Source organism: Anser anser (genome assembly GCF_964211835.1).
Source record: "Anser anser genome assembly, chromosome: Z".
Classification (NCBI taxonomy): Eukaryota; Metazoa; Chordata; class Aves; order Anseriformes; family Anatidae; genus Anser; species Anser anser.
In genome coordinates this window covers 7906705-7915870 of record NC_139723.1, presented here as the reverse complement: position 1 = coordinate 7915870, position 9166 = coordinate 7906705, and the positions used below count along the sequence as shown (strand labels likewise).

Below are 9166 nucleotides of genomic sequence, written 5' to 3'. Positions count from 1 at the left end.
TTTTGCCTATCTTGTGTCTTCCACTTCCAAGCTGGAGAACAATTCTTCAACCACTAAGTGAAAGCAGTACAAAGACCTCCAAGCAGTCTTTAACAGCATAGCTCTACATGTCTGATGTATCATGTCAAGAACTCATTTGCATGGGTGGAACAATATCTTCAATACCTTTCTTGAACTCTGTTTGGCAAAAAGTATTTCCAAGCTAATGCTTTTTCCACAGGTGTGCCAAGGTATCTCAGGTTAGTTTGATGTCTGTCATGTTGTGCTTCAAATGTACATGGCAATTACACGGTAATCTATAGCTGTGGCCTGTGTATGTTTTAAGCTAATATATGAAGCTCCTTCTTTCAAATACAGAGTATTCTTCAAGAAAAACTTAACTTCTCTGTTTTGGAGGCCTTTTTTTTTTTTTTGATTGCTTGTTTTTTTGTTTGTTTGTTTGTTTTTGTTTTCTTTCATTTTGGTTTTGATTCATTGGCAACTGGAACATGGATATGAGGACTAGTTCCAATGCTGGTATCCCTGTTCCCCTTCATTAACCAGTCTTTTTCCTCAGTTTGAAGTTTTCTTGGTTTCATTTTATATTTAAGGTACTGACCTGTATGTTCACCAACAGTGAGTTGTACCACCAAATGTTTATTACAGAGGTTTTTATTGACATTATATCATGCCATGTTAAAGTATAAGGGTTTTGAAAACCAATTCAGATGTAAATTTTGTGTTTTAATGTCTACCTGCATGCAGCTCCCCCAGAAAGTCTTTCAGTTATGTCTGATTTAATCTTGCTGAGTGAAAAAATTCAGCTTGTAGGTAATATTTTAGTTCACAAAAATGTTAGCTGAAGATTATCAATACATATATAATTATTTTTCAAATTTCTTCATCTTTCTTTATCTTCTTCTGACCTTTGGGTGGAAACATTTCTCAGTTCTAACACTAAAATAATGCTAATTATGAACATGAGTCCCCTTCAAGAGAGACAGGAGCAGTTAAGAAATTTTATCCCAGACCTGGTAAAAGAAAGGTGGGCATTCATTTGTGCTGGACTATCTTTATTTATTTATTAATTTAATAAATAAAAAGCCTTGCTGCTTATTCACCTTTTCTTGGTTTAATTTCCATAATCCCTAGCTGAATTCTGACCTTTTTGGTGTGGTAGCTCAATTTCATCACTGGGCGCAGCATATAATGGGTCATACTCTCAGTTACATCCCTTTAATGCCAAGCACATGAGGTCAGTGGGATTGCAGGGGTGTAACTGAGAATTTGTTTTGACCCATCTTCACAATCTCTTTGGACAGCAGATAGAGGCACAAGCTGGTGATATTAATATGAAATATCAGGTAGTAAAAGAAATGTTTAATTATAAATATACTGACCACTGTGTGCTTTACATCCTTAAATCATCTGATGAACTTTACATGGATGGTTTGTTAAGAAATATTTTTGGTTTTGATACACATTTCAAAATTGACTCTTCATTATTCATTTTTTTTTTTCCCTATGGTAATTCCTTAGATCTGTAAGTTGCAGTTCTAATAGGTTACTGTAATAACTGGAACATGACCAGTTAAACAGATTCATCATATTTTATACTCCTTTATGTGTACACAGCAGACCTTACTTTTCCTTTAAGATGCTGGTGCGATAACAATGTCCCCAGACATAACTGTCTTAAGATGTGATTTATTTGGTAGTGATCTTATAAAAAATAAAACTATACAGCAAAAAATATCTGGATTCATTAATATTTTCTTTGAGCTGTACAATATGCCACCCCTGAACCCACTAATGCAACATTGGGGTGTTACAGGTGTAAATGGGATCTATATGAGGCCTTTGGTCTTTTTATCTAACAATGGCATTCAGATTTGTTTTATCTTTCCTGGAAATATATATATATATATATATATTTAATGAGGTAGCTGAAAACAAATGAGATTCATGAGGATTAGCTTATCACATAACAGCAAATTTCCAGCACAAGAAGATTGTGTGGGAACTATATTGTTTATGGCCACTATCCTTTACAGGCCTTCTGCTATCTGTAAAATAGTTAGAGGCTCTCACTGCTTCTCCATACTTGTACGTGCTTCATCTCACAGATTTGTATGCTAACTGTGAGCAGAGGGAAGGAATTTGAAAGTATTAACTACAGCTCGTTGTAAGGAAGTTCAGCACTACTATTCGCTTTCTTTGACTGTGAGTCATCTGATACGGAAATTGACCTCTGGCCTTTTTGTAACACAGAGGGTTTTGATCCACTGCTGGCCTTGTCCAGCCAACTCCTCTTCCAGACAGAGGTCACTACTTTCCCAGACTGCTCCCTGGGATGTGAGCTAAATCTACAGGTCTTCCCAGGGTAGTCAGGATCCACAGGCATGCTGGAATGCCCTGATGCCATAACATTGTTCAGGTAAGTCACTGCAGTGATCTAGTCCATATTTCATCAGAAACGATGAAGTCTGAAAGGCCCCTTTACACCACTTTTCACTCTCCTTGTTGCCTCAGACCACATAGTGATGGCTTGTCAGCCCAAGTCTGAAGACATGAGATTAAAACATTTAAGAGACTACTCAGTTTATCATGAAACTAGTGTGATTGGAAGATCCCAAGTCTCTTCCCTTTATTTTATATTTCAGATATTTCCTCTTATGGGAATGATTTGAGGAAGCAAAGACAACAGCTTAAGGAGGAGGAGGGGATATCTTTGATTTGGTTCTGAATAAATTTAGGTTCAAAATTAGTGAGACTTTCCCCAAGCAAAGTACCCCACTGTCAGATCTGACATAAGGATTCTCTGCTAGCAGGGTCCTAACATTTTATCTGGCAAATAACCCATCTGTTGTTCTTGTGTGTGCATGTGTTTTGGGGTGAGGTAGGCCGTTGGCTTATTTGCTTGTTTATTTTTTCCCAAAGAGCTCTCAACTTTATATTGGGATGTTTACATGCAAAAATTTCTTCAGAAAGTGGAGCTACCAGTTCAGCTGTTTGCTCAGCCAGAGAGGTTCCCACTTTTCCACATCTGCTAGCTATGCTAGTACATTTCCAGTCTGCAACAGAAAATGCAAGACTAGTGTTTCCCTTGACACTCTCTAGGCAAGTAGGTTTGCAGCACAATGGCTGTCACCCTACTGGAGGAATCTTGGTTCTGATCCGTGTTCCTACCTCCATCCATGTAGTCTGTATGATTATGTTATGATTAGAGGTCTATTTCAAAAGATGAAGAATGAAGGCCTAAATGGTACCAGTCCAAAAGGTTTTGAATCCTAGTCTATTTCCTAGCTAATTCCCCTCATATAAAGTTTAGATGGTGGTTTCTGTTTTGCTTTTTAAAATAAATTGTCATATGTTTTATGAAAGTCCTAATCCTTTGTAAGTCTCAGGCCCCTTCAAAGCCTTCAGATTTTGTGTCTTCTTCTTCATAGTCTGTACAGGTGTGAACCAGATACAGGTTGCTCAAACAGCTGTATGCAGAGAAGAACAATTCTGTTGTCTAGGCAAGGAAACAACAAGAGATCAGGTAATGTGGTTAGGCAACAGACAAGAAGGAATGGATTGCCATTTTGTGCTTGCATGCTTTATTTACAGACAGGACATGCCAAACTAGGATTTGAACTAATAGGCATGTTAAAATGTACAGGAAGACATACTGTATTTCTCAACTGTGACTGTTTGTTTTTGTTTGTTTGTTTGTTTGTTTTGTTTAATCTGAAGTGTGCATATGTTACTGTCAGTAGAAGAGATTTAGTGGAAATGACAAGGATTCCAGAGGCTATTTGGGGTTATGGTGAAGGATGAAACATACTAGTATTGCAAGTCCTGCAAACACTTTCTTTCGCCAACTTTTTTGGTTAAATTTTCTTGGGTACACATTCTCATTACCTCAATGGGAGTCACAGATTACATACTGAATCATGGAATTTACTGTTATGAGTCACCAAAAAAAAATTAAAAGAAAATATTTTTACAATTAAGGTTTTAAAACTTCTTTGTGTGTTTTTTCTTACTGTTGTTCACTCCATACCAGAAAGCTTCGTTTGAAGTGATTAGTTCAGTATAAGAAGTGTGGTAGTTTGTGTTCAGGGAAAATATGTTAAATTTAATCAGGATGAAATTTTTACCTAAACAAAATTACCAGAATTCTTCACAAAAAAATATTTATGTGGGGAAGTTTTGCTTTAAGTGACATTATGTTTTTCAAAGTTGGAGGGAAACAAGGATATCACTGTTTACACTACCACAAGGAAATTAATGTTAAAATCAAGATAGATATGATATTTTGTTAAAATGGGATTGTACTTCATTTCTTAGAACGTGTTTGAAATCAGGTTTTAATCTTCTCGTTATGGACAAAATAACAATGAATGACTTCTCTGCTGGTGGAAGATGCCTCCTTGCCATACAATGCTGAACCAACTGCTCTAATTGAGCTAGTGAGTCTTAAATGCTTTTGTTACTTTACTGCATATGTTTTGATCCATCTTCAGGACTACGTTCACTTAGATAAATTTGTGGTTTTAGCTAGATATTACTAAGCATCTTATGTTAAATACCACTACCTTTCTCATGAAGGGACTCAACACAAATAAAACTTTCAAAGAGAAATTGTAGTTTTATTTCAGAATATAGAAAAAATGTGGTGAAATCTGTGTGGATTGCCGGTTTAGTAAGTCCTTGAAACTCTATTTTGTGAAATTGGAAGTGAAAATGAAGTTGTGGTTTCTATCTCCTTTCAGTGTTGTTTAGAAATTGTATTCCTGAATATGCAAGTAAACAGATGAAAAAAGGTGGCAAAAGTCCTATTTGTGCCACTTGGAAGCACAGCTTGATTCGTGAAAATCAAGCTATTTTGTTCAGTTTCATTTGTTATCCTTAAAGAGTAGGAGAAGTTTTATAAGCAAATCAAGCCCTTAGTTAAATGTAAATTTAAAAGAATGCTTCTAATTTCAGTGGATTTGTGTGCTAGTAATGAATAAAGTCCACGGTATGAATCATAGTCTGCTAAAAACATTGAGCACAGCAGTCTCACATGAATACACATGAATGATGTGTATGATGATGATACACATGATGATACACATGAAATAATACACTTCACTCTTTGTCTCCTGGTATCCTTGAGGATCAGAAAATAAGACCAAATATATATTTTGGTCCATTTCTAAGTCAGATTCATTATTTTATATTATACAGACATTCTACAACAGTTTCTGATTACTCTATTGAGATTATTAATACAATATCTCATCACAGAGGTGTAAACTTTTTGTGAGACGTTTATGCACCTGTCTTTACTACCAGGAATCCCTTTCTATAAAATGTACCTGGACTTTTTTTCTTTAATTCTGTCTACAAAACAACAACAACAACACACACACACACAAAACAATAACCAACCAAACAAATAACAGACCAAATAAAATAAAATAAGTAATAATTACAAAAAATGATTATGCCAATTTTCGCTAGTTCAGTATTTTAAAGCTTGTGCAAAAAGAATAGGTTAAAAATACAATGAATTCTGTCTGAGTTTGAGCGGCCTTTTCATATATGACTTGGATATTATCAACCATCATACTGTAAGGGATGAAAATCATAGGAGCTGATAAAGAAAGGAAACTTACATGAACACAGTACTGCCAGAAGGACTCTGGCCACATTTGTTTTATAGCCATACAGATACGTTCTGTATCTATAGTTTCTGGGCTTAACTTTTTGCTACCTTTTGTCTAGATGTTCACACAATCTGCTTAATTTCAAGAATGCTACGTGGAATTGACTGCTTTTTTTTCCCACAAGTGTGGGGAATTCTGGTCTATATTCACAGGATCCCAGAGCAAAATATTTCTAGTAGCACGGCATTTCAAATTTCCAGTTGATATGAAAGGACTCATAATTTGACTGAGTGGGTGAAAAAAGTGGCAGATCCTAACTTCTAAATTGTCCACAGTTGCCACATCATATGGAGGTGACAGTAATTTACTTCCTGAAGTTTTACTGTATTCAGAAATCCAAGATCTTTAAGTCCACAGCAGTTTTCTATTTGGATTAATATGTGATAACTATTGCTTTCAATGAAAACAAATTCAGATATAACAAATAACTAGTGTGTATTTTACATGCTTCAAAATTTGGTTTATATTCAGAAAACAATTCTGACGGGTTCTTATTGAGACAATATGGAAGGACAGAATCTACCTAAAGCAATAACTCTGAAATAAATATTTTTCTGTGATTCTGGGAAACTTCTTGAAATCTGTGGAATAGTCTGGACATTATTGTAATTCTATTGATCTAAAAGTAACTTTCAAATGCAGTGTCTTGTCTCTTATTCATTATGTTCAGCTTCTACATCTACTTTTTTTTTTTTTAAATTAATTTTTACACTTACATTTACATTCCATAGCCTTGGCTTCCTTTTCTTCCTCTCATCTCCACATTACCAAAGGAGTCTGAACTTATACATGAAATACTGTTTGATCCTTTCTGAAAATCAAGCTGTTATGTTATTCACAGGACATTACTTATAATCTCAGGTGAAAACTGTCATTTGGACTCAATTTTTGCCTAAAACTGAGAGCTGTGATTTTACACAGAGCTTGAACATGTGTTTACATTTGGAGTTAATGGGAAAGTGATTTTCTTGATAGGGATCAAAGCACATAGTATCTTCTTAGATCAAATCCGTACAAAGTTAGGGAGTCAGATGCTACCAGAGTGCTGCATAATGCAAGAAAAATGAAAATGGCTAATATTTTTTCACTTTTTATGGTTATATTTGCTAGAAGTCTTTATTTCAGGGACAGTTTGGCAAGAGTGTATATTTATCATAGATCACAGGAATGTAATAGCAAAGGTCTTTTGGTTGACAAGCCTATTTCATAGCAAATAGTTGTGTTATATTAAACTTGCCAAGAGGCAGACCTGATGGCAGGGATTTTGAGTTGGGCTTACAGACCTTGGTAATACAAAGGACACATGATAACATCTCTTCCATTAGCAGCTATTACGATAGCTTTTTCTGCTCTCCATGGTATAAATAGAGTCTTAATACAATAATCCCATTCCATTTCCTGCTACTGTGTTGCATCCTCTTGCACGTGTTGTCTGAGATAAGAAGGAATGAGACGGGGGAGGTGGGGCTATTTTCCCCCTTGTACTCTTTTTAAAAGATGATGCCATTCCCTTTGTTATATTTTTGTAAGAAGATGCTAGAGCCTCAATTAAACTAAATAAGGCAACATTTGTCCTTGAGCGTTCACTGACCGCTTTCATTCAGTTGAAAAACAGAGGATGTAGCATAAAAGGTACAAAGGATGCTAGCCTTATATACTGCCCAAGAAAAATACTGTTTCCAGACAAGCAAAATGTTTCCTGGAAAACTGATCTACAGCACGTTCAGGAATAGCACATATGGCATCTCTACATGGTTTCTACAACAGGTTCAGATGGTGTGCTCGGATCTGTGAGCTGTGTTTTATCTCTAACACAGAGAATCTTGCTCTAAAAATAAAAAGTAAAATAAATGGTTTACACTGAAGGTGAGACTAGCTGCACCACCTACTAATAGTGTCTGTATTTTCACTGTTTTCCATTCTCTGTTGCTTTAAACTCTGCTGAACATTAATCATTTGAACTTCAGCTTTCCAGGTAAGATGTGTGCCTTTAGGCTAACTGTAATTATGAGGAAAAATACCTTTTTTTTTTCTTCTCTTTTTTTTTTCTTTCCTCTGAAAACAAGAATGAACAAAACCACATTGTTTGGTTCTTGCTGGAGGAATTCTGGCAGCTTTTCCCTGAGAAGCTCCAGAAACTTGAGCGCTAGCAGCAAAAGCTCCTTTTATGATGCATGTGCTTTTGAAAATCTTTATTAATTACAAGTATTTTAAAGAAATTGTTAATGCAGCTCTGGAAGAGGTGAAGATTTTTGTCCATGCTGAACATGTCAGAGAGCAGAATTTGGCAGAATTTCTGTTACAGTTTCACTTGTAATCCTCCGCATAGTTGGATTTGGTTGAACTCTAGATATGGCATGGGAGACTATCTCCTGTGCTTCCTTGATATACTCCAACAGTATGGCAGAGGCTGCTTGACATGGATGTTGAAATGAAAGTACAAAACAATGCTGATAATGAGCCCAGGAAGGAGGGGACAGAGGTGGAAACTGGGCAGAGGTGGAAATGGAACAGAGGGGAAAATGGCGAATGGGAAATAGAAACTGGAAGTTAGCAGGTGAGAGGTGATGAGCAGTGGAAAAGATGAAACAGTCCTGAACTGGAAAACAAGAAGTCTAGGACCCAATGTGATATGGAAGAAAAGAAGCAGAGCTGATAAAGGTCTGAGGTATATGGAAAGAGTGAGGCTTACCTGAATAAGAAGTCAGATCCCTGAGCACAGAGATTTTGAAGAAGACAGAAAATGTAGGCCATCTGTGATGAGTGCAGGTCAGGAGAAGAAAAAGAAGTAAGAAGACTTGTTAACAGGACATTCAGGGTGGCCAAGCAAAATGGAAAAAGGAACAGTTGCGTTTGGAAAGGGAATCTGGAAACTGGACAGGAATACTGCAAATAGTGAAAGACATTGTCATGACAACAAGGGTGGGAAGGCAGAGCATAAATTAGAGGGAAAAGAACAGAATAGAGAGAGATTGGGTAGAAAGTAATGTGATGCATAGGATATTCTCTGCTGTGGAGCCTCCAGCAGAATCAAAGGGTGCGCCTCTCATCTCCCATCAGCAAGTGTTTGCAAAATCTCCTGTTTCTGCAGTGTTGCTGACAACAGCGCAGCGGTCTGCCTGCTTCTGTCAATTCTGGGCTTACCTTAAGTGGTAAGTTGGGTGTTAAGTGACTCAAAGGGTCTCAGTGTGATGACTCATTCCAAATGGAGATATGATGTCAGACTTCAAGCTTGCTTTTTTCCCAGATCTGGACTGTACCAGAAGTGTTTCTTGGAGAGTGGAAGCTAAGGAGGTCCACTGTTATTAATTATGATACTGTCTTTAATCATAGGCACAGGCTGCTTTAAGCCTTAACTTTTCTGATTCTCAAGCACATGACCTTGCACTCTCACTGATTTTATTTTACTGCCAGTTTGTGTCTGTGTTTGTGCAATATGCAGATGGTTAGATACTACCCAGGCTCTGATTATGAAATACCTGTTAACA

At 36.6% G+C, this 9166-nt stretch overlaps 1 long non-coding RNA gene across 1 annotated transcript in view; it reads left to right on the top strand.

The window, feature by feature from the left end:
• Window positions 1-8703: 8703 nt before the first annotated feature.
• The window catches only part of LOC310889701, a 48078-nt gene continuing 47615 nt past the window's right edge, over window positions 8704-9166 (top strand). The window contains exon 1 of the long non-coding RNA XR_014576717.1: window positions 8704-8830. This is a non-coding gene — a long non-coding RNA (uncharacterized lncRNA). The remainder of the gene's footprint in view (window positions 8831-9166) is intronic.